Here is a 26,888-nt window from a genome sequence, read left to right on the forward strand (position 1 = left end):
AGAGCTCCCCATAGGGCTAATGTACATCTATTTCAACAACCACACTTAGTTCCATCTGCTCTGCCTAATCCTATTTCCTCTTTTCTCATAAGTCTCCTTAGAGAACTCCTCAATAATCCTGCTAAAGCAAATATGCATCTAAAGCCTGATTTCCTGCAAATACCTACCTATGTAGGCCTGTTTTCCTAACAGTAAATTGTTGGTCTTTTGTGTAGACAATCTTTAAAATATTTCTTGACTTTAATATTCTATCATTGTAAACTGTAATTCCTCACTTACCTCCCACTGTTACATATGATTACTTTATTGTGGTATGAATAAAATTAATTAAATTAATCTTGATCACTTTATAGATTTTCTGCTAAATGAAGAGTATGAATTTTCAGTGGATGAACTTTCAGGTATCATAGAAGCTACATAAATTTTTACAAATTACTCCTGATTCTGGAGTACATTCTGGATAATTGGGGCAATGGATAATGACTAACATAATAATGATTTATTTTGAGCACAGATACAGTGTAAATGCTAGGGAACACACATAATTAATAGAAGCACTTACAATAGAAGCTTTCACAATTTAGAAGAGACATGAGTTATTAGAACTTTTATGAAAATTGCTGTGACAAAACTGGTAATCTACAAAATAGTGCAATTATGTATTAAGCATTATAATATTTTAATTATATAATTAAACATTCATACAGTGGGAGAGTAAACACAGATATAAGTTAAATCTTAATAATTAAAAAAAATTGTTTTGATAAAAAAGGCACCTAGGACAAGGACATCCAAGTAACCAAAATGGTAAATTTGGAGACCATTCTTGATGAAGATATTTAATATTTTACTGAATCTCTGAAAAGTAGTGAAGACAGAAAGAAAGGACAGAAAGAGAGAAAGAGAGAGAAAGAGAGAGAGAGAGAGAAAGCTTTTAAAATGTAAGAGAAGTTCAAAAGCACACCTGATATATAGTGTAGACCCACAATATAAATGAAATATATGGCTTAGGAAGCCACTTTTCTTAAAGGTTGATACATGGCTACTATAAATTCCAATTTTTAAGATACATTAAAGGATTTTCATGAAATTTTACAGATTAGATTCTATTCTTGCAATCATAGCATGATAGAATTTTTCACAAGATCCTTAATGCTAGATGCTACATTCTGCTGTAACTGTTGATACTTCAAAGTCATTTAACTTCTAGAAAAGAATACTTTCAGAGTAGTTACAGTTTCCAATGCTTTTTATATGGTTTTAAGTAGCATAATATAAATGATACATTGCATAAAAATGCCACAGGCTCAGGTGATTGTAGATTCTTGCAGCTTCAAAAGTTTTACATGTTAAAATGACATGACCAGGTACTGACAAGTTCCAAAAGAGAAAAAGGCAGACAACTTCTCTTTACTTTTGAAAATGACAGATTCAAATGATAAATCTAGTTCAATCAGATGAACTGTAATGACTCTAATCACAGTTTGACAAGTAACAAGAGGACTGGCAATGGGACATTTGTTACTGTTCTCCCCATTTTTAAACATGTAGGCACAACCTATAGTTATTTTTCACTTAGTAAATACTGTACCCTCCAAAATAGGAGCCAAAATGGGTATGGTTAAAAACAGAAAAATCAACCTTTTAAAAATTACTGATGAGAGAAAATATTTATGTTGCTCATGGGAAAAATGAAAAAGCATTCCAACTCAGGTTGAGTGAATTCTAATCTGTTAAGCACATATAGGTCCCTTGTGGAAAAAAAAAAAAGAATAAGAAAGTGTATTTTACTTTTCTATACCTACTCATTAAGGTAAAAGAAAAAAGTATTGTGGCTACAGATCTCTTTTCTTTTTAAATCAATTCAGAATATTTTTATACTACAGGATTTATCATATCTTGTACATTCTTACAGTCTTTTTGATAAGAATTTCCTTCATTTAATTCAAATATATTGATAATCTCAAAGTAGAAACCAATTATCAAAGGAAACAAGATACGTAACAATGGTTGAGTATAAAATAAGGTAGAGAGAACAAAGGAGGAAGTTTAAAGAGGCATTTAGAAAATAGAATTAAAGCTCTTAGATAATAATTACAAGGAGTGATAATGGAGAAAGGAATGAATCAGTGCTGACTACCTGGATTCTGTTTTATGCAATAGATGAAATAATGTTCACTGTGAGGGGAAATTGAAAGATGATATGTAAAGACGTGAGGGGGTAGATATGATTGCTTCCTTTTTGAGTTGATTAAATGAGAACTCATGATGTCTGTTATATTTAATAGGAACATAGATCATTTTTTCATAATTCAATAGAATGATTTAGGTTGATTTTTGTGATATGTATTAACTCACCATCAGAATATTGTAAATACATTTTTCCCCTCTTTAGTATCAGGGATTGAACTCAGAGGCACTCAACCACTAAGTCACATCGCCAGTATTATTTTGTATGTTATTTAGAGACAGGGTCTCCCTGAGTTGCTTAGCACCTTGCCTTTGCTGAGGCTAGCTTTGAACTCATGATCCTCCTCCTCTTCTTGAGATTACAGGTGTGCACCACCACACCTGACAGTATATTTTATGTATGTAGAATCAAGAAAAATCATGTTCACAGTAATTTTTAAACTGGGAGGAGGCTACATCAGTATGCTCTTTCCATAATAATGCTGCACTGACTAACGCCTAAAAATATTTTAATGACTTATAACAATATCATTTATTTTTGTTTCTTGAATCTCTGGTTAAGCTAGGTTCAACTAAAACGGACTGTGTAGAGCTAACATTGATTCCAAGATACAAACTGCTCTGGGTCTGTTTTGTCTCAGCCTCCTCAGATCAGTGGTTGATCAAGACAGGTATGCCTCATGACAAAGGTAGAAGTACAAAGAACTTAGGCTAAGAACACTTAAAACTTCTGTTTACATTCTATTTTTGAACATCACAATGACCAAAGAAAGTCATGTGGCCAAGCTACAAACAAGGATGCAAGAAGGGACACTGTGCATTTGACATGTTTTGTAGATGGGAAAGTATAAGTAATTCACTGGAGGTGACCTCTGTTTTTGTATGAATTGAATTTTTTCTGAACCAGGAAGAAAAGTAGTAGAATAGGGACTTAACCAATGTGGTAAAGCCTGACCTGGGAAAACAGTTTGTTCAAGAGAATTTTGGAAGAATTTCTGGAAAACTGTGGGAGCATACACAAGATGAAAACTGAAAATTTATAGTTGCATTGGGAAAAACATTATGTGGATCCAAGAATCCTTCCTTGGCCTTGGTAAATGGGTGTAACTTTGAACTTTTGCTGATATATATATATATATATATATCATATATACATATATATACACATATATACATATATATATGTATTCTTCTTTTGAATACTATCATTTCAGCACTTACATTTACATTACTTGGGTTTATGTCAATGTTTTCTCATTCCAGTGACCATATAGGTCTCTTGATAATTGAAATTGTTTTGCAGCTACTTGTAATGCCATCAGTAACTTGAGTCTTCTCTTAATGATGTTTAATGATGTTGATAGCATTGCATTAAAAATAGAATGAGATAATGTAAGCAAGTACTGAGCACAATGCCTGGCACAGAACAGTAATTTTTACTTTTTTTTCCTTATTATGTTTATAAATATTTTTTCAAAGAAAAAATAGAGGAAAACAGGGGAAGCAATTAAATCAATGACAACATAACTTCCTATGAGTCAATTTTATTATCCCATTTTTAAGCTGAAAATATATTTTAATGTAAAAATAGAACTGAACATGTGAAGAGGATAAAGAATAAGTGCATTTCTCTGTAATTTTAAAACAACCAAAATTATATTGCGTATTATTGAAAAAGTATATTGAAAAAAAAATTTAAACTGGGGATTGAACCCAGGTTTTAACTCTACCACTGAGCTACATCCCTAAATTGCCCAGGCTGGTCTCAAATTTGTGATCCTTCTTCCTCAACTTCCCTAGTTACTGGAATTATAAGCATGTGTCACCATGTCTGCCCAGAAAAATATTTCTTAAGGATGTATAATAAGTGTAGAGCAGTGATGTAGTCAACTTTTTCACTGCTGTGGCTAAAAGAACTGACAAGAACAATTTTTGAGGTAGGAAAGTTTATTCTGGGACTCATGATTTCAGAGGTCTGGGTCCACGGACAACTGACTCCATTCTTCCAGGGCTCAAGATGAGATCGCATGCCAGAAGTGTGTGGCAGAGGAAAGTGGCTCACATGATGATTAGGAATCAGAGAGCTTCCTTCACCATGGACAAAATATAAATCCCAAACACATGCCCTCAGTGACCACTTCCCCAGTCACATCCTACCAACCTACATTTACCACCCAGTTAATCCCTGTCAGTAGATTATGTGTTGATTAGATTAAGGTTCTCATAACCCAATTATTTCACCTGGAAAATTTCTTGCATTGCCTCACACATGAGCTTTTGGGGAACACCTAATATCTCAACTATAACAAGCAGTAAGTACGATGGTCCCCAGTTTTAGATGATTTGACTACAATTTTCTGACTTCGAGATGACGTAAGAGTAGTACACAGTCAGTGACCACCAGATGTCAAATTGTGAATGTTGGTCTTGCTTGAGGTTGGCAACATATGATGCAATACGCTCAACTTGCTGGGCAGTGGCAGTAAGCACAGCTCCAGTTCAGGCACGTGATCATGAGGGTCAACATCTAACACCCTAGAGGGTACTGTATTGCTGTGACATTCTGTGGGCATCTTAAATAAATTTTCAGTTTATAGTATTTCAATTTAAAATGAATTTATTGATATCTTTATTGTTAGAATATGTATTGACAATATTTTCTCTATGACTTGGCTTGACTTTTCATTTTCTTAAAGATATCTTTTGATAATCAGATCTCTAATTTTGAGGAAACATGATGAAACTCTTTGTCCTTTATAGTTAGTAGTGTGTGAGTGTGTGTGTGTGTGTGTGTGTGTGAGAGAGAGAGAGAGAGAGATATTTGAAAGTAAACTGCTTATCTCAGAGCTGTGAAGGGTAGTTTCCTTTGTTTTCTTTTTTCAGTTTCACAATTTTAGTAGGAAGTTTAGATCTGGTGGTGAAACTAAGGTTTCTATATGATACAAGATATGAGTTGAGATTTTTTTTTTCATATGCTTATTCCAGCATCATTTGTTGAAAGCACTTTTTCTCACTGAACTCTGTTGATATATTTGTTGAAAATTAATGTTTCAAATATATGTAGGCCTAATTTTTATTTCTATTCAGTCCCATAAGTTTATTTATATATCCTGTAGAACAGAATCTTGAATACTGTAGTAGTAGATGAAATCATAAAATTGGGTAGTGTTTGTTTTTATACTTTACTTTTTGCAATTATTGTACATAGTTTGGGCCCTTTGTTTTTTGAGGTATACTTTGAAGTCAACTTATATTCTATGTCTTATATTCATGGTTTTGTAATGAACTATTAAAATTTCACCTTCCAAAGTTTGCTTCTACTACTTAGAAATGGAATTGATTTTTGTATTCTAACTTTATATCTCACGACCTTCATAAGTTCACTTGGTAGTTGAAGTAGTTGGTAAATGTCTTTTGATTTTCACATGTACAATTATCTAAAAATAAATATAGACTTTTAAAACAATTTTTTGCCTTCTATTAATTTACCTTGCCTATTGTACTTGTTAAAATTTTCAATGTTTTCAATGCAATATTGAATTAAAATGGTAAAAGGAACATCTTTCTCTGGATGAAATAGGAACTGACTCACTATTTTACCATAAAGAATAACATTACTAACATTACCTCTAGGTTTTTCAAGTTTCCCTTTTTCAGAAAAAGAGATTCTTTTATTCCTAATTAACTAAGAGTTTTTATCATGCATGATTGTTGTATTTCATCAAATGATTTTTGTGCACTTGTTGCAATAATTAGATGTCTTTTTCTACTTTTTTCTATAAAATATACTGATTACTTTTGAAATAGTGAAGATTTGTCTTTGAGATACTCTACTTAATTACAATGCATTATCTTTTTTTTTGTAATGCTGAATTTGATGTACTAATATGGTGTTAAAAGTGTTATATCTAAGACAATGAGGAATATTGGTCTGTAAGTTTTTTTAATATATTTAATTTTTTTAAATAACAATATCAATGTCAGAGTTTCTTGGTATGATAGATTAATTTGGGGGTTTTCTCTCCTCTATTTTCTAAATAAGTTTCTGTATGATTAGTATCATTTCTTCTTTAAATATTTGTTAGAATTCACAAGTACACTCATTTGGGCCTGAAGTTTTCTTTCCAGTATTATTTTGTTTACTAACTCAATTACTTTAACAAATATAAAGCTGATCACATTTTTTTCATTTCTTATGTCATCTTTGATTCATTGTGTGTTCCAAGAAATTTTTCATATTTATTGACAGTTATTGATCATGCTCCATTCTTTTTCTTTCTTTAATTAATTTATTATTATTATTATTGGTATGGGGGACTGAACCCAGAGCTCTTTACCACTGAGCTGTATCCTCAGCCCTTTTCTATTTCTTGAGTCAGGATCTCACTAAGTTGCTAAGGCTGGTCTTGAACTTGTGATCTTCTTGCCTCAGCTTCCCAAGTCACTAAGACTACAGGCCTGTGCCAACATACACAGCTTCCTTTCCTTTTTTTTTTTTAATGTCTGATGAATATGGATACTATCCCTTGTTTTAATCCTCACATTGTTAGTCTGTGATTTCTTTCCATTTTTTCCATAATCAGGTTTATATGTTTTATTAACTAAATTTTGGTTTTGCTTGTATATGTATATACTTTATATATGTAAAGTTTATTGGTCATAGGAATATGGTTTTTTAATTCAGTTTGAAATTCTTTGCCTTTTATTTCAAGTGTTCTGCCTATATATCTAGAATAATTATTAATACATTGGATTTAAGTCTACTATTGCACTAGTCAGCTTTTATTTTTCCCATTTCCATTGTTCTTTTCCTCTTTAATTTCTAGTCTTCTTTTAGTGTAATCAAACAGTTTTAGTATTCCATTCTAATTTTTGCATTAGCTCTTTAGATATATGTATCTTTTTAGTATACATTTAGTGATTACTCAAGGAAAAATAACACAAAAAAAAAAACTTAAGGATTTTTAAAGAAACTTCCACAAACCTCTGACCTTTGTATTATTGTTTTCATATATTTTACACCTATATACCTAACAAATTCTGCAATAGAATTACTATTTTGCTTTAGTTTTAAATAATCCAATTCCTTTTTATGAATTCAATAGGGATAAAAAAGGAAATCTGTTACAATAATCTACCTTTTCTGTAGAAAATGTTTCCATCTAGCCCTATTCTAGTCTCCTTCCAACCGTTTCACTTGTATTAACTTACATATTTCCCTAACTTCAAAATTCAGAATCCTCTGGTGTTACTTATTCAAATCCCTGAAATTAGTTGTTTCATTTATTTTGTGGAGATTTACAGGAGTTTTTAATGGAGGGCAGATCTGGTTACCAATCAAGGCTGATCAAGGCTGGAAGTGCAATATATCACTTTTGTTTTATAATTACAAAGTATTCTTATCACTCTTCTCTAAGGAAAAGTGGCAGAAAAGAACTACAAATGCCCCTAAACTTCTAAGTCTAAAGTTTACATGTGGACTAATTACTGTATCTGTGTATTAAGAATGATAAATTAACATGTTATTGTCTGTAAGAGATGAGACATAATTTAGACATATTTATTTTTATAAAATTCCTGTGAATGAGTGTTGAACCCCTGTTAATAGATCCTCCCCTTTATAAAAAAAATGAAAAAGAAAGAGAAGAAAAAAAACAAAGGTTTTTGTTGTTTAGTTTTAAGACGGTACAAGTCAGTAGGCAAATGTATCATGGAGACAGTTTCTACCCTCCATGGATAGGGCAAGATTACTATAATTGAGAAAAAGTATAGGCCAGGTCCTGAACTTCATAAATTTTACCTACTTTAAGCCCTTAAATTTTAAGATTTCCGATTTGACTGTGAGAAAACTGAGGATCAGGATGTAGTTGCACATTCATTGATCACCAATTTATAAGCATAAACCTAGATATAGAAAAGCAATCTCCTTGAAATTAAAATACATCTGCCATTAGTCTATTCTAGATAATGATGCCACTGCTATACTTTGTCCATATGTTAAAAGGTTGGTCTCCAGTCCATGGTGCTGTTGAAATACAATGGATCTTTTAGGAAATGGAGTCTGCTGGAAAGAAGAACAATTATTTGAGGCATACCTTTGAAGCTGATATTGAGACCCTGGCCCCTTCCTGTCTTTCTCCTTGTTTCCCAGACACCATGAGGTGAGAAGATCTCTGTAACACATTCCCACTATGATATACTGTCTCACCATAGGCTGAAAAGAAACAGGCCAACTGACCATAGATGAAAATCCTCAAAACTATAAGCTAAAATGAACCTTTTATCTCTTTACAATTATTTACCTCAGGTATTAGTTATAGTAATAGAAATTTGACTAGCACACTGTCAATAGACAAGAGTTTTATCTAGGATATGACAAGATGACAAAAAAGAAAAACAGAAGAAAGATAGAGGTAGAATTGAGAAATTAATATACCATAAGAAGGAAAGAATGTAACTTTAGTTAATAAATGCTAACACAAGCTCCTTCAGTGTCCAGGCTAGTTGGAGGATGCATAAATGGAAACTTTTTCTTTTTCTTTTCTTTCTTTTCTTTTCTTTTTTTTTTTTTTAACCAGGGATTGAACTTAGGGGCACTTAACAACTGAGTCACATCCTCAGCCCGTTTTTATTTTTATTTTTTGACAGAGCCTTGCTAAGTAGTTTAGGCCTCACTAAGTCGCTAAGCCTGACCTCAAACTTGTGATCCTCCTGCCTCAGTCTCCCAAGTTGCTGGAACTACAGGCATGCACCACTGCACCCAGCACAAATGCAAACTTTTTAAGTATTAGAAAAAGAAAGAAAACATATTTTTTGAACAATCATATTTCTTCTTCTGTGAAGTACCTGTTCAGTTTCTTAGCCAATTTATTAATTGTGTTCTTTGTTATTTTGGAAAAATGTAAAACCAAATTACACTGAAATTCCATCTCACACCAGCCCAATAGCAATTATCAAAAATACGAGTAACAATAAATGTGTTTTAGTCAGTTTTTTCACCCCTGTCACTAAAAGACCTGACTAGAACAATTGTAGCAGAGGAAAAGTTCATTTGAGGGCTCACAGTTTCAGAGGTCTCAGTCCACAGACAGCCAGCTCCACTCCTCGGAGCTCAATGTGAGGCAGGACAACCTGGCAGAAGAGTGAGGTAGAGGGAAACAGTTCACATGACAATCAGGAAGCAGAGGGAAACTCCACTTAACAAAAACAAATATATACCCCCAAATCATGCACACAATGCACTGCCCCCTCCAACCACACCCTATCTTGCCTTCAGTTACTACTCAGTTAATCCTATCAGGTGATTAATTTACTGATTGGGTTAAGGATCTCATAACCCAATAATTTCTTCTCTGAACCTTCTTTAATTGTCTCACACATGAGTTTTTTTGTGGGGTACATCTCACATTTAAACCATAACAAAATGTTGATGAGAATATGGGGAAAAGGGTACATTCATACATTGCTGGTGGGACTGCAAATTGGTGCAACCACTCTGGAGGGCAGTATGGCAATTCCTCAGGAAACTTGGAATGGAACAATTTGATCCAGTTACCCCACTCCTAGGTTTACACCCAAAAGACTTAACAGCATACTACAGTGACACAGCCACTTCAACGTTCATAACAGCTCAATTCACAATAGCCAAGCTATGGAACCATCCTAGGTGTCCTACAACAGATGAATGGATAAATAAAATGTGGCACAATGAAATATAACTCAGTCTTAAAGAAGAATGAAATCATGGCATTTGCCAATAAATGAGTGGAACTGGACACTATCATGCTACGTGGAATAAACCAGTCCCATAAAACCAAAAGTAGAATGTTTTCTCTGGTATGTGAATGCTAACCTACAACAAGGCAGGGGAAGATTAGAAGCTCATTGGATTAGACAAAGGGGAATGAAGGGATGGGAGGAGGGATGGGAATAGGAATGACAGTATAACGAGTTGGACATAACATCCCAATCCTTACATATGAATGTACTACCAATGTAACTCCACATCATGTACAACCACAATAATGGAATCCTAATTGTCACAAGTTATATTCATTCTATGTATGTATAAAATGTCAAAATATATGCTACTGTCATGCATATCTAGAAAGAATAAATAAATAAATTTATAAAAAAAAGAAAAGAAAGAAAACAGATCTGACCTCCATTTGTGCTACCAGCTCTATTCTTTTCAAAGATTTTCAATAGTTTTCAAAGAGCCAATAATGAAGAAAAGAAGATGCTGAGACAATGCTTGAGAAATTCCATAGGTGAGAGTACTCAAAGGGAAGGTAGAAATTCCACTTCTTCAAATAAACATGCTCCACTTTTGCACTTTGATATATTTGACTTTCTATTATTTTATTCTTTTGGTGTAAAGAGTTATGCTGCTTAAAATATTTGAAACTACCGAACAATGGAATCAAGAGGCTTTTAAATACTTCAGATCCACTTCTATGCTTGATCCTGGTGGCACAGTGGAAAAATTCTGGGAGGTAACAGTGACTGGGAGGAAGGAGGTCAACTTGCGTTCAGACATTTTGTAAAGTACTTCCTATTTTAAGTCATAGAAAAATATGGCTTATAAGGTCAGATAGCAGGACTTCAAAGAGTAGTGGTGCCTGCAGAAAGGGACTGACTACTGCGGGAAGTAAGTTGGTTGGAACACCAGGAAGTCCTGTCCTAAATTAGCCTTTCCAGCTGCCTACACGTTTTTAGGAGAAAAGAAAAAAAAAATTCATAATATCATATCATCTTCAAAAGCAGAGGACTCCCATGCATGTGCTTTTAAAACAGAAAGCTTTACAAAATATTTACAAAGGAAATTATGTCATTATTTGCTGGAGAATGTTCATGGTAAAATCTCTTTACCTTTTCAAGTCCTTGAGCAAATGAATTTCCTCAGAAACTGCCAGGATGTAGAATTTTCTGAGAACAGTCCAACTGAAACATGAGTGTCCATTCCATTCCTAAATATTGCATTTTTTATTCCAGTTACTTCAATGTATTCATTTTAATTATTGATTATTATTCACATGTTAATATATTTTCTTAAAAATATGAATTAGAATAGAGTTACTTTATATTAGGTAGAGGGGAGTGAAGGGAGGGGAAGAGGTATGAGGGTAGGAAGAATATAGAGTGAAACAGACATTATTACCTCATGCACATATATGACAGCATGACCAATGTGATTCTACAATATGTATGATCAGAAAAATGAGAAATTATACTCCATTTATACATGACTTATCAAAATGCATAAATGCGTCCTACTGTCATGTGTAACTAATTAGAACAAATAAAAAATTAATGAAAAAGAAAAAATATGAATTAGATAAGCAATAAATAAACTTAAGTGTCCATGCTATTGCTAGAATCTGTTGTTTGCTTTTAAATTTGACAAATCAAGTCTTCTTTAAACTCTGATTAAACTAGTATAAATTCCTTTTGCTGCCCTTTTTTAGATATGTAGGGTTACCCTACATGGTTTAAGGTAATTAGGGCACCTGGAGGGACTCTGGGGACAAAATTACTGTTTTTATTCTGCCTGTTTTCCAGAGATATGACATGAGTAACAAAGCATGAATATCAGGGAAAAAGGTCCCTAGGTTAGTTGTTGACATACTCCTGCTTGACAAAATTACAGAGCTCTAGCACTATGATCATTTTGAGAAGGACCTTGAGTATTTTTCTCTCTTTCATAACCCTTACTACCTTTCTATCTATTATTGCTATACATTGCTTTGGAGGGCAAATAATCCTAGGAAATATGCTATATTCTAACTAGAGAAAATATCTCTTTTATAATCCTATATCTAGCATTTTCCCAGGCATAAGGTAAGTAATCATACTTATGATTTTGCATAAAAGGGATAGATTCCGGTTTAAGAAAGAGAGCTAATCAAATAGTTCAGTATAAATTTAGAATTAGGTTAATAATAAATTAAAACCTTCATGAAACCTGTCAACATGGAATCTTATATTAGTAATGATTGGTAGAATAAAATTATATTGAATTCTGAAAATTTCTGCTATATAAATTTTGGGGGGTCAAAGAATAAGCTTTGTAGATAACTATCATCACAAGTTTGCAAGTATCTTTCAAGCATTTTGTACGATCCATTGTATATCTATTGTCATGCAATTTGCAGCAAATTAAAAGAAAGCAAACTATTTGTTTTAGAGGACTCCATGTATACTTAGAGATAGGCATGCAAATAAGTGTGCACAGTGAGGTATGGAAATTACTATATGAAAGTGTGCAGATGTTACAGTAGCCTATGAAGTAGTAAAACAATTAAGTTGACAGGAAGCAATCGAGAACTTCACCGGGGATGCTGCTTTCAAATAAAAATTACAACAATGAATTGGAGTTGTAAGCTTATGGACAGTCATTCCAATTTAAAAAAAAAAGTAACAAGGTCAGGGAATATATTGTAAAAAATGCCAATAATGAAAAGAAAAGACATTCAGTAAAAGACAAGAGTGCAAATGATAGGCATACAAATGAGAATTGGATGAGAAATAGCATATATGTTATGAAGGACCTTGTAAAATATACAAATATGATGATGTAATAATAAAATAATGCTGTCATTCAAATAAAATATTAAAATAGTAACAGAATTCTTCCTATATTTAAAATTCCTGCAATTAAAGATGAGTAAGTTCCCATGTAATGAATCATAATTAATAATAAATTTAAATACCATGCTAAGTGGAATTTGGGGAAATAGAACTTTTTCCCCCTCTGCAAGAAAAGCTGAAAGGAAATTGATTTAATGCAAAATTTTCCAGTTTTATTTCAAATTTTGTGGATGTATGAGAAAATTGATACTGCTTTCAACTTGTTCCTATGAATCAAGAGCAGGCATTCTCTCCTCTATCCTGCCTCCTCAAAGTAGTGAATTAAACATTATAAATAACAGTTTAGTCCAGATGGAATCAAATTATGATGTGAGACTGGATGTGGTGATACATGCCTGTCATCCCAGCAGCTCCAGAGAGTAAGGCAGGAGGATCTCAAGTTCAAAGTCAACCTCAGCAACTTAGTGAGACCCTGTCTCAAAATGAAAACTAAGGAGGGCTTGGGATGTGGTTTAGTAGTTAAGTTACCCTGGGTTTAAAAAAAATACATACATATATATATATGTATAAGTATGTATATTTTTAAGTATGTATATTTATATATATATAATGTTAATGAAAATATTTCTGAAAATAGTTGTAATGTTTTCCTTTCTTAAAATAGAACTTTCAGATTGCAAAAATATTTTTAATTTATATGGTTTTTAAAAATTAAACAATAAACCTTAGAAAAATACCACTAATCTGGAAATAATAATAATTATTTTCATACAATAATAATAATTATTATTATTATTTTCATACAATAAATTTCCAAATTTTATTTTAAAAATACTTAATGTATTAAAACACAATCAAAATTTACATTTTGCTTTACAATCTGATTTTTCTTTTTAAACTTTTTTTTTTTTTTAGTACTGGGATTGAACCACTTTATCACTAAGCTACATCCTCAGTACTTTTTCATTTTTTACCTTGAGGTAGGATCACACTAAGTGTCATGGACTGGTCTTGAACTTGTGATTCTCCTGCCCTAGCCTTCTAAGTGTCTGGGATTATAGTTATGTGCCACCATGCCCAACTTGGTTTTTGTTTAATGTTATATACTTAATAATACTCTAGACCACTACATGTTTCTCAAGCACATTATTTTTAGTGACTAATATTCTATTGTATTGACTTGAAAAAAGATTCAAATTGTTAAAAAAATTATTTCACAAAATATATCCTAGGAGAAGCATGAGAAATGAGCCTACAGATATCTAGGTGACTATGACCTCCCACAGAAAGTTCTGTTGGTTTCCTGATGCTATCAAGAAAACAAATAACCTTAGTAAAAATCTATTCCTGATTATTGCCCATTCCCTGGAATTTTTAACATAAGTGAACAACAACCAAACAACCATCTGTATTATTGTTGATCAGTGTTAACTATAGCAACCAACTTGCTAAAACCTCATTCTCTTTTTAATCTATAAAACCCCTTGGACACCATTTCAGAGCACAAGTTCTATGCAACTAGAATACATGATTCCAACACTCTTGACTCAACTAAAAACTTTTTCAGAGTTGTATGACATTCTTCATTGTAGTTGACATCTTTGACAACACAGTTGGTACACAAAGTGGCTGTCCTTACTTATACTGGTGACTCTCTCTCTGGACTTAACTTGTGGTACTAGTAATTGATTCCATTGTTTTCTTTGACTACAGAAACAACCAGAGGCCAGGGGTGAGTCTTCTCAGGATATCAGGTCTCCTAGATTTTTAGTTGAGAATGATACTGAAAACTCAGTACTTGTACCTGGCACAGATCCCATGACAAGGACAAGGTTTGGGGCAAAAGGAAAAATAAGTTTTATTGTTTACAAGGATACAAAAATTCACAGTGAACTCCTGTCCCAGAGGCTGTGATTCTGCCAGGAGAAACAGTGGATTTTTAAAGAGAGGAAACAGAGGCTATCTCCAGTTGTGCCCTGACAGGACTCATAATTCATTTATAGCCTTGAGAGATAGCAATTTCTCATACCCACTGGTGCCGGCCCAGAGCTGGATTCCTTCATTCCTATATTCCATGAACCAAAGGACAAATAATTTGGTCTGGGTCTGAAAGAAAGTTAATCTTGCTTCTCCCATGGTTAGAGAGCAGGAGAAGAAAAGGAGGAAGGGAAAAAAGATGTGAGTTTTGCAATAATCTGCTGAGGTAAAGCAGCAAGGAATACATTTGAAGCTTGAAAGGATCCCTGACACAAGAATGAGCTTTACTCAAGCTGTTTTCTGACTCTTCTCTGTGAGAATTAGTAATTTTATCTCAGTAAGAGTACGGTAGTGCTTTCCACATTCATTTGCAGTTCAGGTCTGGGATGAAAGCACAGTTGCTTACCAGGAAGGGATCTAAGGATTTTTGTTTTAGCCAATTTAGTATAAGCACTTGGCAAACTTTAGTTGCTGTTTGGCTTGGTAATTCATATCCACCTTTGACTGTGACCAGCCCACTTTATTCTGACTCTAATAAAATATATGAGAGTAAAGCACATTCTGAAGATAAGAGATATTGCTCCCTCTAACCTTGAAAGACCACATAGACCCTAGAGCCTTAGTGAGTGTCCACACATTGGTCCATGATATGCAGTGGTCTCAGTGACATAAAACATTTTTAGGGAACTTCCTGCTCATCTGAGAGATACATATAAAAGCCAGACACCTGGTACCTTGAGAACCCCATTTACTGTAAGATACAGAAAGGAGTGTTATAGACTCAAGGTCAATACCTTGAGTATCTATACCTACAAGGAACACAGGAACACACTTGACACAACTAACCTTCCAGACTCTGTCACTTTCCAAGGAAGCAAATTATAGGAAACTGATCTTCTAAACCTTATTGTGTTTCTAATGGAGAGCCTGCACCTAGAATTCCAGCTAAATGTATAATAGATACAGTACCTCATCTTGCCTGTACCTAGGAAAACAGCCAAATCTGACTAAGGATAATCTTAAACTCCAATGGCTAAAATGGAGATCCTTTAAATTTGCAAAACTGCTATGTTTTTATACTCAGTTGGGAAAAACCTCAATATTGAAACTGATCATTGGGAGACAGGGATTATTGTACTTGGTAGCTTCTAAGTATAGCTCAGAACAGCTCAGCTCCTTCCAAATGTAAATCACAAATCAACACAGACCATATTCAACCTAAAAGTATTCTAAAGTTGCTTCCTTTTCTATGTCTTTTGCTCCTCTAACTGTCTTGCCTTTTCCTCTGCCTTCTGCCCTCCCCACTCCCTGGTCCACGGCCACTTCTTCCTTCACCACAATGGACAGGTCCCTCTGTGTTTGTGGCATACTTTAAATGAAGCCTACAAGTCAATAGGAACATTCAATATTGTTCACCCCTTAAAATGGTGCTGATCTAAAGCCACTGCTGAAGAATTCCCAAGGTTGCCACTGACCCTATAGGGATTGCCAAGGAATTTAATTTAGTTTTTCAAACTTATAAGACAAGTAACTCTCATCTTTGCCAACTTGTACAAATTCTTGTGAAGAAAGAAAAGTTAAAGCATGACTCACTAAAATTAGGTAGACAAAACTTTTGAAGAACTGTAATAATAAGACAGCCAAAGAATGCAACGAGACCCAAACATTAGCTCCAACCTTTCATCGTTCTACTCCTCAGGACTTTCCTAAAATTGTTGATTGGAGAAAAATTAAACTATGTGTTTTAAAACCCAATGAACAAAACCTTGATTATTTTAGAAGTTTTGGTAAAAGAAAACTTAAAATGATACATTGTTATCAAAGATATAAGTTGGTTCTTCCTCAGAGTACTGAAGTCATTCCAACAATGGGGGTTTCCAATCATACCATGAGTGTTTACAGGTTAAAGCCGCTAATGTAAATAAGTGGGGCCATTACCAAAGCTTTAGGCCAGAGCTCAACTCTGAGGACCCAACAACACATCAAGTCTGGCCAGTTGCCCCCAAAACCAAACTGAAAAAGGTAAGGCAGAAAAACATGAAAGGAGCATCAATCAGTGTAGACTCACCAGGAAGACAAAGGTGTCAGGTAGCTAGTCATCCACGAATAGGTGAGCAGGGGGAGGACAATGAAGGGTGACCAAAAACCACAGGGAGCGTTTTTTGACAGATAAGGACCTGTAAGATGGGGCTTGGTATGCCAGATCCTCACTCCAGTCATAATCACATACCTTTAAGAAAAACTACTGTTTGAAGACTAGGACACACCCTAGTTGGTGGCCTGGACTCTCCCTTATTATGGAACTGTCACAACCCCTAATCACTATGGCAACTCAAAATCAAGACCGTCACAAAGAAAGCTTGCTGAGGACTAGTTGAAGGATAAGAAGTCAATTAAGGGAGCAGGAAGTTGATGCAAAAACAGGGGAACTCAATTTCCTTAAAGTCTCCTACTGAGTAAGCATAGTATCATCTTCTCTCAGAGGTGGCCTATGAAATTCCTATGCTGTCTGTTAAATCAAAAGGTAGACCTTAGAAGGATTCTCTGGAAACTTCTCTGGGGCCCCCAATAAAACTGAAAAGATTCACTCTCTCCCTTTGAAACCCAATTTTCTGCTATTACGATCATGGCAGGTGGGGCCCATTTGTTTTACAATCTCAGCGCCACAGTAGGCCACACCAGCTACTGATATCACTCAGTACAAACCGCCAGTGGGTTCTTGACTCATGAACTCTAAAAAAATCTACAGACAAGGGACAGTGTAAGAATTAATCAAGCAAAATGAATCTGAGCTCTTGCTGTGTTATAGGGGTCCTAGTAAAGGGTTCCACTTCAGTGTACTTAGAAGTTTGTATGACTGTTAGATATAGGCATTCTTCAATATTTATGCTAAGCAGGTATTAGAAAAATGCTAAGGCTATTAGTCAAGACCATGACATTCTGATTGGTTGTGCCCTTTTTGTTTTTGAGTTTGTAGCCTTCACTGATATCTGTCCCACTTTCCCTCTTCCCCTCTCCCTGGGACAAAGGAGTTAGCTGGAATGTTTGGAATGTTTCTACAGGGTAATCCATTTTTATTAGGTAACTGTAATGGTTAATTTGAATTGTCATCTTGATTGGATTAAGAGATGCCCAGATTGAGAGGCTTATGGGTGTGTCAATGAGGGTGTGTCTAGGAATATTGGGATGTGGGATAACGAACTGAAGTGGAGACCCTCCTTAAGCAGCACTGCCCAATAGGATGGAATAAAAACTGGAAGAACAAAGAAGTAGATGCTAAGGCAAGCTCGGCTCTTCTTCAATGGGTTCTTGATCACTACTTCGATAGATCGTCTGAGGGTATCAGACTCTGGCTTCTTCATTCTTCCAAAGCAGACTCTGCCAGTGATTCTCCAGGTAGTTTCCAGAAGCCTTGGTCTTAGACTAGGATAGCATTGTTAATTCCTCTTGTTCTGGGGCTTCTACCTCTTGTACTGTGCGGCTACTCGTTCTTCCAGCTCTCCAGCCTGCAGACAGCCATTGTGAACTATCCAGTTTCTGGTCATGTAAGCCAATCCAATAAATCCCCTTTTAATAATCATACTTCCCATTGATTCTGTTCCTCTAGAGAACCCTAATACAGTAACCTTTACATTTGTACATTTAGAGAAGCCTTGGGGAGGGGCATCCATTGCCTTAATTATCTACCTCTGTTTTACTATCTATCCTACCTATTCACTTTGAGAGTGTCCCTTTTTCTTCTTTCCTATCCCTTCTAATAAACTCATGCCTGCTATCGAGTGATATGTCTGAAGTAGTTCTGGTATAATTGTAAAAAATAGGGTGAAACAAGGCCTTCATGACTGCCTTAGTTTTAAAGTAGGCCTCTGTCCTATTACAAAGGAGGTCCTTAGCCCTGTTTGTGGGGATGACATTGTCTATGAGGTTTTATGGAAAGAGAATGAGGGTCAAGCATTGTGGTGCACACCTGAGAAACAAGGATTGTAAATTTAAAGCCAGCCTCAGCGATTTAGTGAAACTCTTAGCAACTCTTAGCAACTTAGTGAGACCCCTGCCTTAAAAAAAAAAAAAAAAAAGACTTGGGGATGTAGCACAATGGTAAAGTGCCCAAGGGTTCTATCCCCAGCACCAGAAAAGGAAATGGATGCTGGCAGGTTCACATAGATGTGGGAATTACACAGCTGCCAAAGCAGGTGATCTAGGTCAGTCCTGCTCTGGTAGATCATTATCTCAGAATTTGGGGACATGTCCTGGTAACAAAAAGAAAGTTTGTTTTAAAGAGCATAGTTACGACTCTTGTCAAAAGACACTTATCCATCAAACCTCTTGTTTTTGGAATCCAAGGGGACTACAGAGAATTATGGCTCAGAAGAAAAGTCAGAAAGGCAAGATGGAGTGTATAATATAAAGCTGCTCCCCCACCCTTTACACTGCAGCCATTTCTCCCCCTCCCATCTTACAACCTAGATTGTCAGTCTGTGAACATCCTAGCTAGCTATTTGACCATTAGTCAGCCTGCAAGTCTCCTTCTCAGTCATTGTTCTGTTGTTGTTAGCCCGCGAAATTCCAATATTTAGGAGAAGCTCCTGCGCCATTCTCTCTCTCAGTTTCATGCTCTTTCCTCCTGGCTTTCACACCCTTGCACACGCTCTCTCTCTCTCTTTCTCTCTCTCTCTCTCTCTCTCTTTTTCTCTCATTTTCTCTCACCCTGCAAGGAGACACTCTACCTGTTTGCTTAATAAATCTCTTGCGTGAGTTCCCAAGTTCGGAATGGTTTCTGGTTGCTTTCATTGGTGCTGTGACTCAGATGGACTCTTCTGCCACCATTAGGTGGGTGGAATCCCATCTGTCACCCCAGACCCCAAGACACTGGTTTCACCTTCAATTCACCTGGACACTCTTCTCCACATGCAGACACAGACCGGCCTCATTTGGTAAGTGGCTTCTCTCCCAGGTTTTGGTTACCTGGGGAGTGACCGTTGAGCATCTGGCACCCCCAAGACTCTCCACGGGTCAGGGGAACCCCCAGCCACGGTTCCTACAACTATGGCTGGATCCCTATACTCCTGTGGGGGAGCTCCGGGTTACAGGCGACTCTTCCCTAAGAGGTGGGAAAGCTCCAGACTGACGGGGACTCTTTCCTGAGAGGACTGCCTCTTGTGAGATCTACTTGGGTCCTGGGTTCTCTCTCTGACATTTCTTCTCTATGAAAGCCCCTGCACTGGGCACCCAGGTACCCCTACAGGCTTAGCCTTGACGCTTATCTAGTGGTAGTGACAACTCCCTGGATAACTGGTCCTTCCCTCCGTTGATTCTCTGGGGGCCGAGGGACGCCTTGCCTCTACAATTCCTCTCCTGCAATGAGCAGCTTGCTCTCAGTCCCATACCACATGGGTTGCCTCTTAGTTAATTTAACAGTTCCTCTGCCTCACCCTGGACCTCAGTCCAAATGGCCAATAAATGGCTCCCTGGACTCCGATATTTTACGGGATTTATACAACTTCTGTGAGCAATCAGGCAAGTGGAAAGAGATTCCTTATTTTCTTTCTTGCACACTGAAATTGATCTTTGTTCTTTTTGCAAGCCTGACCACCTCCTTTTGGAACCCTCACTTCCCACTGCTTCTTTTCCCTCTCTTGATCCCTCCTCCTCCTCACTGGAGTCAGTCCCAAACCCTACCTCCTCCATGCTCTGGCTTAAAGACAAAAAAGGGCTTATTAAAAATCATTCAAAACCTTAAAGATCAAAATGACAAACTTTTAATGCCTTGCAACGGCCCATGCAATTCAACCATTTTAAGAGTTAAATGGCCTAGTCCAAAACCTTAGAATAATTTATTGAAGCAGTAATTTTTCCCCACCCTGTAGTTCTTACTCTGTTATCTGAAATTCCAGCTGCTGCTTGGTTTACTAAGTTAGATTTAAAAGATGCCTTTTCCTGTATACACTAGGCTCTCAATTGCAATTTCTGCTTGCCTTTGAGGAACCAGATAATGTATCTCAACTAACCTGGACAGTTTTGCCTCAGGACTTACAGATGGCCCTCACCTGTTCCGGACAAATCTTAGATAAGAACTTAACAAAAATTCAGAGACAAAACATCTATAAATGTTCTCCAGTATGTAAATGACATCCTTTTTGTGCCTCTACCCAGGAGGAATATCAAAGGCCATTACGGAGCTCCTAAACTTCTTAGCTGATAGGAATTATAAGATCTCAAAAAAAAATAAAGCTTTAATTATGCCATCAACAGGTTCAATACTTTAGGAAAATAGTCACCATAGGACAATATCCTCTGCCCCAGGAATATCAAAAAAGGGCCTTACTTCAAGCTCTTGTCCTCAGCTTACCTATGAAGCAAGATTTAACCTGTTTGTTACTGAAGGGAAAAGAAATACTGGATAGGCAGCAATAGGCAGCTCAATAGCCAATGTCATATCTCAGTGAGGAGCTTAACATAGTAGCTTCATTCTCTAAAGTAATGGAAAATAAGGTCTCATAATTTTCTTTGATATCCAAATCTGTCCTGATAGAAATGGCTAAAATGCCCTAGGCATAAAGTTTCTGCTAGAACCTGTTATCTCAACTCCTTTCAGATCTCAGTCAAGGCTTACATTGAAATGTAAATAGAGGAAACCTGAAGGCTCAGTAGGAGACCTGTCTCAAACCCAAGGTGGTGGGAGGGGAAACCTGCAAAAAGTTTTACCTGAACTCCAGCAAAAGTAAATTTTATGGTGCTTTACTAAAGTAATTAACCGTCATATCATTTTTCCAGGACTCTTTTTTTTTTCCTTAAATTCTATATTTTTTGAGCTCATGACCTTTTTTGATCAGTTCTATTTTTTTTATTCAACTAGAGTTTATAAACATCTGTTACATTGCAATGGAGATTCACCTATAAAGTTACAAGGTTTTTGATGTTGCGTTGTGTGTTGTGTTGTCTGACATCATGTTTTGTCTGTATGTACATGATATCAAAATTCAGTGCTCCTAAAATTAAAATAAAAAAATGGATCCAGATACTTTTAATTCACATGATTTAAAAAGGTTCAGTTTGAATTGGGTAAACTAATAAAAGTAAAATATCTTTGAAAATAACTCACAAGTCTCTAGGTGGTCAAACGAATAAAATGTTGATGTTAATAAAATGTCTAATATCAATTGTTTCTAGAACTTTTTTTTAACAGGAAAGAGATGGCAAATACTGTTCAGGACACTTGTCTGATATCTTGGTTTTTACAATAAGATGAGTGAATTAGAGTTAACATGTAAGGAATTACTCAAATGTGTATGTTAGAGACATCTGATTAATCTACAAAGTTAGAATGCTAATAACATCAAGTACTCTTAACTCCTTAAATTCCATGGAGTAACGTACTTAAATATTATTGGTATTTTCATTGGTTGGTAAATAAAAAGGGCTTAAAATTGCTTTGTGTCATCACTAAACTAAAAACAAGGTTACTAATAGTTAAATCCTAAAAGGGACCATTCTATATACAAAGGGTTCCAAAAATTTCAACTGTGTTTCAATTAGAGTACTATAAATAACAAAATATTTAATCTTATTAAAATGGAGTAATTTATCTAAATTCAGAAATTTCATAAGAATTGTTTCAAAATGTGAACAAAAAGGGGTCAACAGATAGAAAAATAAAAGGTTCTAGATATGGAAATATATTTAGTGAAAAAAATGTTTCTGGGTAAGAAAGTACTTGAGTGATGAAATACATGAGGGTCTACGTAAGTGCTAAGAAACTCTGTGTAGTAAGTAAAGGGCAAATTTCAACAAGTTTGTGTGTAACTAATTTGTTTATATGTATGTGAGACAATCAGTTAAAGCTATTTAAGGTTTTTCCTAAGGTCAAATACTAATGTACTGATATAAACCAAATTTTAATCTATATGTTAAAATGACAAGGATTTTTTAGAAACACTAAACATTATGTCTGTTAAGTTTTATTCTTTAAACAATTAGTCTTAAAAATTGGAGTTTATATAATTATGGTTAAAAAACTGTTAGAGTATTGTACTACATTAGAGTCTAAATTTTTCGTTCAAAACTAAATTTGGTTAATATAAAAGTATCAAGGTAATTGTGAAATGGTCACTCTTTGTATATTAGATGTGTTCATATTTTCCAGGTATACAAGCCTTTAAAGCAGAAAATTTACCAAGCTGCTATTCTCCAAATTAAACTCATCTGAAATGGTAATTTTAAACTCATAAAGAGTAAATTTTATTGGGGATATATTTCTATCATTTAATGTTCTGTTTTAGGATCTGTTATCAATAGGGTACATATAAAATTTGTTACTTTTTACACTGAGATAAAAAATTTAAACGTGAATGTATTTCTAAAAGTTAGTGAGAACCTGATTTGTCTAAAGGTTAATATCGTGAAACATAAACATTTTGCCACTTTGCTGCACAAAAGGAAAGTTAAAAGTTATCTCAGCTTTTCTTTGATTCCTGTTTTGAGTATAATGTTAAATTGTGTTGACTAATGTTCATATAGACTCAGGAAACAATATATGTAAACTTAAAATGATATTTAAGGAAGTCAAAGATCAGCATGAGAATTAGAACACTTAAGATTTGTGAGGGGCCACGCCCCCTCAGGTAAGACTCTGCCTCCCACCTTACTGCATGTTAGAGTGGCTCCAAAATAAACCAGACTTCAGCTTATTTAAAGTTATAGTCAAAAGATTGGTTCTTGTTATAAAAGTACTGTGATCTCAAACAGGTGATATAATGTAGAATTCAGCCAAAATTCAAGATAGCTCTTATACAAGCTGAATATATTTTTACCCTTGCTAATTTCATTTTGTAAAACTGTTACCTGTTCGTTTTGCAGAGGTACTGCTTCAAGAACACACAAACTAGGTAACTAGTGATAATAAGCCATCACATACAGAACAGATAGTATATAATGGTAACCTTCAGTACTAAAATAGACTCCAGTTAAAGAAAAGCGTAGATGACTGTAAAGTTATGGACATAGAAGTTAAAGCCTAGTACCCAGTCACTTTATGACTGGTGAGACTGGCTTGTTGGGTGGTTAAGATCAAACTTAGAAATTGAGATTAAAAACAGAGGTCAAGAAAAACCAGTATTTGGATCTTGTCCTCAAAGTCAACCTGAACCCAGGGAACAAGAGGACTTCTCTAAGGAGCTTTGCAACTCTGGGTCACACAACCTCCCGATCAGGGAGATTGATGAGGCCACTGGAGGATGAAAAGTCAATCAGTGCACCTGCTGCAGAGGAGGATCATTGAAAAAGGGAGACATCCCTGATGCTTCCAAGGGAAGCCACTTCATCAAGGAGACCCTACCTAGCAAATGGCACTGAAGGAGTTAAGAAGCTGCTCTTAAGATTCCCACGAGTGACCCCTGTGGGAACTCAGCTGATTCTTAACAGGAACAGGTCAATTTGACCAGCTTGATCTTAAACACCTAGCAAAACAGTTAAAACCAAGATATAGCCATTCTCGGGCATTTAAAAGAAACAATAGTTAAATGTAACTCAAAATATACACTTGTGTTAGCCCACTAGAATAAAGACTGGAAGCTACAAAAGAGAGATTCTTAGGCAAATGTGCCTGATAACTATCAAAAGAAAATGCCTGAGTAAGAAATTTTTTGTCAGTTTAAGGCCTACAGACCTTCCTAAACTACACAAGTAGGCTTAATCTATGTTTGCTAGTATGATTATCTAGCCCTAAATAACAGAAATATAGAAATCTCTACAAAACAGGTTATACCAATAAAAGGATATTTTCCAAAAATCAGATGACATTAAGTAACTTAACTATATATTCTGGGGACATCAATGACATTAAGAGTTAAATGTTGTGTTTACATTCCTGATAACTTGGACAATGTTAAAGTTCTCAAATAAAGGCCTTGTCCTCTCCAGTCTTTGTTAGGCTTTGTTATGGGAGCAATTTCTCAGTTCTTCCACCTCCTGGTGAGAGATTATTCATTGGCATGTTCCAGATGCAATATTTATTTTGTACTAATCTCATTTCTGCACTCATGTTTTTTGTTTTTCTCTCATAGGAGCACCCACCCCCAGATTACTTTACAACCTGCCCTTCCCCAACCAAACTTCAAATTGGACCCCTCGATTGACCCAATTTTTAAAAGGGAACGCCAAACTGCTTGCCCCACGCTGCCCACTTCCAGCTTGAAGCAGTCAGAGTGGTCGTCACCCCCTTTCCTCACAGCAATAAGGGGTTCCTAAAGCAAAAGAGGGAATAATGCCAGAATTGGGGACAGGCAGTTAGTGTAGAAATAGGGAATCGGTCAAATCAAGGAAATGGAGGCCATGAAAGCCATCTGCCTCTGGAAGTTGGAGACTGCCCCTGGGAGAATGGAATGTCAAGGATCTCCGGAACCCATTGATTACCAAATTTACCTTCCTTTATCAAGGACTACAGACAAGGAGCTGCTAATTAATGCCCCCTGGGCCCTCGCCTGGCTGAATTACTTTGGCTCTCCCCCTGCCATCAGCTTCTCACTTTATGCATCTCACCTGCAAAACCAGGCCTAGTCACATAGGCAGGAAGGAGACTTAATGGGGGAGAGAACTGGAGGACAAAAAAAAAAAAAAGATCTTCTTATAAAACAAAAATGGGGGAATATAATATAAAGCTGCTCCCCCTGCCCTTTATGCTGCAGTCATTTCTCCCCCATCCATCTTACAACCTAGATTGTCAGTCTGTGACCATCCTAGCTAGCTATTTGTCCATTAGTCAGCCTGCAAGTCTCCTTCTCAGTCATTGGTCCATTGTTGTTAGCCCATGAAATTCCAATATTTAGGAGAAGCTCCTGCACCATTCTTTCCTCGCTTTCATGCTCTCTCCTCCTGGCTTTCACTCTCTCTTGCGTGTGCACACTCTTTCTCTCTCTCAATATCTCTCTCTCTCTCTCTCTCTCTCTCTCTCTCTCTCTCTCTCTCTCTCTCTCTCTCTTCTCATTTTCTCTCTCTCACCCTGCAGGGAGACACTCTGCCTGTTTGCTTAATAAATCTCTTGCATGAGTTCCTGTGTTTGGAATGGTTTCTGGGTGCTTTCAGAGTGAAAATGGAGTTAGGTCAATGACTTGTATCTTTTTTATAAGTTATTGCTGCATGGCCTCTTCTCTATTCTTACTTCTTTCTCTTTGTCCCATGTGTGTGGATATATCCTACAGGGATTTCTCAGAAACTTGTAATACACACACACACACACACACACACACACACACACACGCACATTTTCCTAAAAGGCAGAAGTGTTTTTATACCTACAGCATGCAGAGTAATTAAATTAAAACAACTGTATTTAGACTTCCATGAAAATCTACAAACTCCAAGATCCTTTCCTGGCAAGATTTTCTTTCTAAAAGTGATTGAAACCCATAATAAATTAAAATAAGAAAATTTAGAAAACTCTAAAAAGGCTTTCCCAAATACTACCTGGGTCAAGCAGTCATAGAAAATGCTCTTCACACTGTTGAAAGGCTAGGCCCTATATTCAGTAATCCAATTATGAATCAAGCTACCTGGGAGCTTGGATTGTGGCTCAGTGGTAGAGAGCTCACCTAGCAGGGTGAGGCAACTGGATTGGATCCTCAGCACAACATAAAAATAAAATCAAGGTAATGTGTCCACCCACAACTAAAATATATATTAAAAATAAAAGAAACAAGCTACCAAAAAAACCCATAAGTCTATCAGCAGATTGATCTTCAAAATATGACTTTCTGATATTTATTTGGTTATTTTAAAACTCCTTAAAAATGAAATTTACACCCATAAATAACATTAGTAATTGTATCTCTTGCTCTTGAACTAATTTTTACAGTACAGAAGTAAAATAGAATCTTAAATCTGCACCACAAGCCTTATCATTGATCCCTTATCTTAACCAGGCTTTGCTTACACCCTCTTTGTCTCAGCCAATAACAGTGTTTAGATCTTAGTTCTGTTTCTTTAAAATGTAAATTTACTATCTTGTTTCACCAAAGACTCAGATCTTTGGAAATGCAAATTTAGGGTTGCTTAGCTATCAAAGGTCTCCTGGGGCAATATAAGATGTAATCAAAAGACTGGTGCTCAAAAAAAAAAAAAAACTATTTGGAAGCTAG

Source organism: Sciurus carolinensis, chromosome 1 (genome assembly GCF_902686445.1).
Source record: "Sciurus carolinensis chromosome 1, mSciCar1.2, whole genome shotgun sequence".
NCBI classification, from domain to species: Eukaryota; Metazoa; Chordata; class Mammalia; order Rodentia; family Sciuridae; genus Sciurus; species Sciurus carolinensis.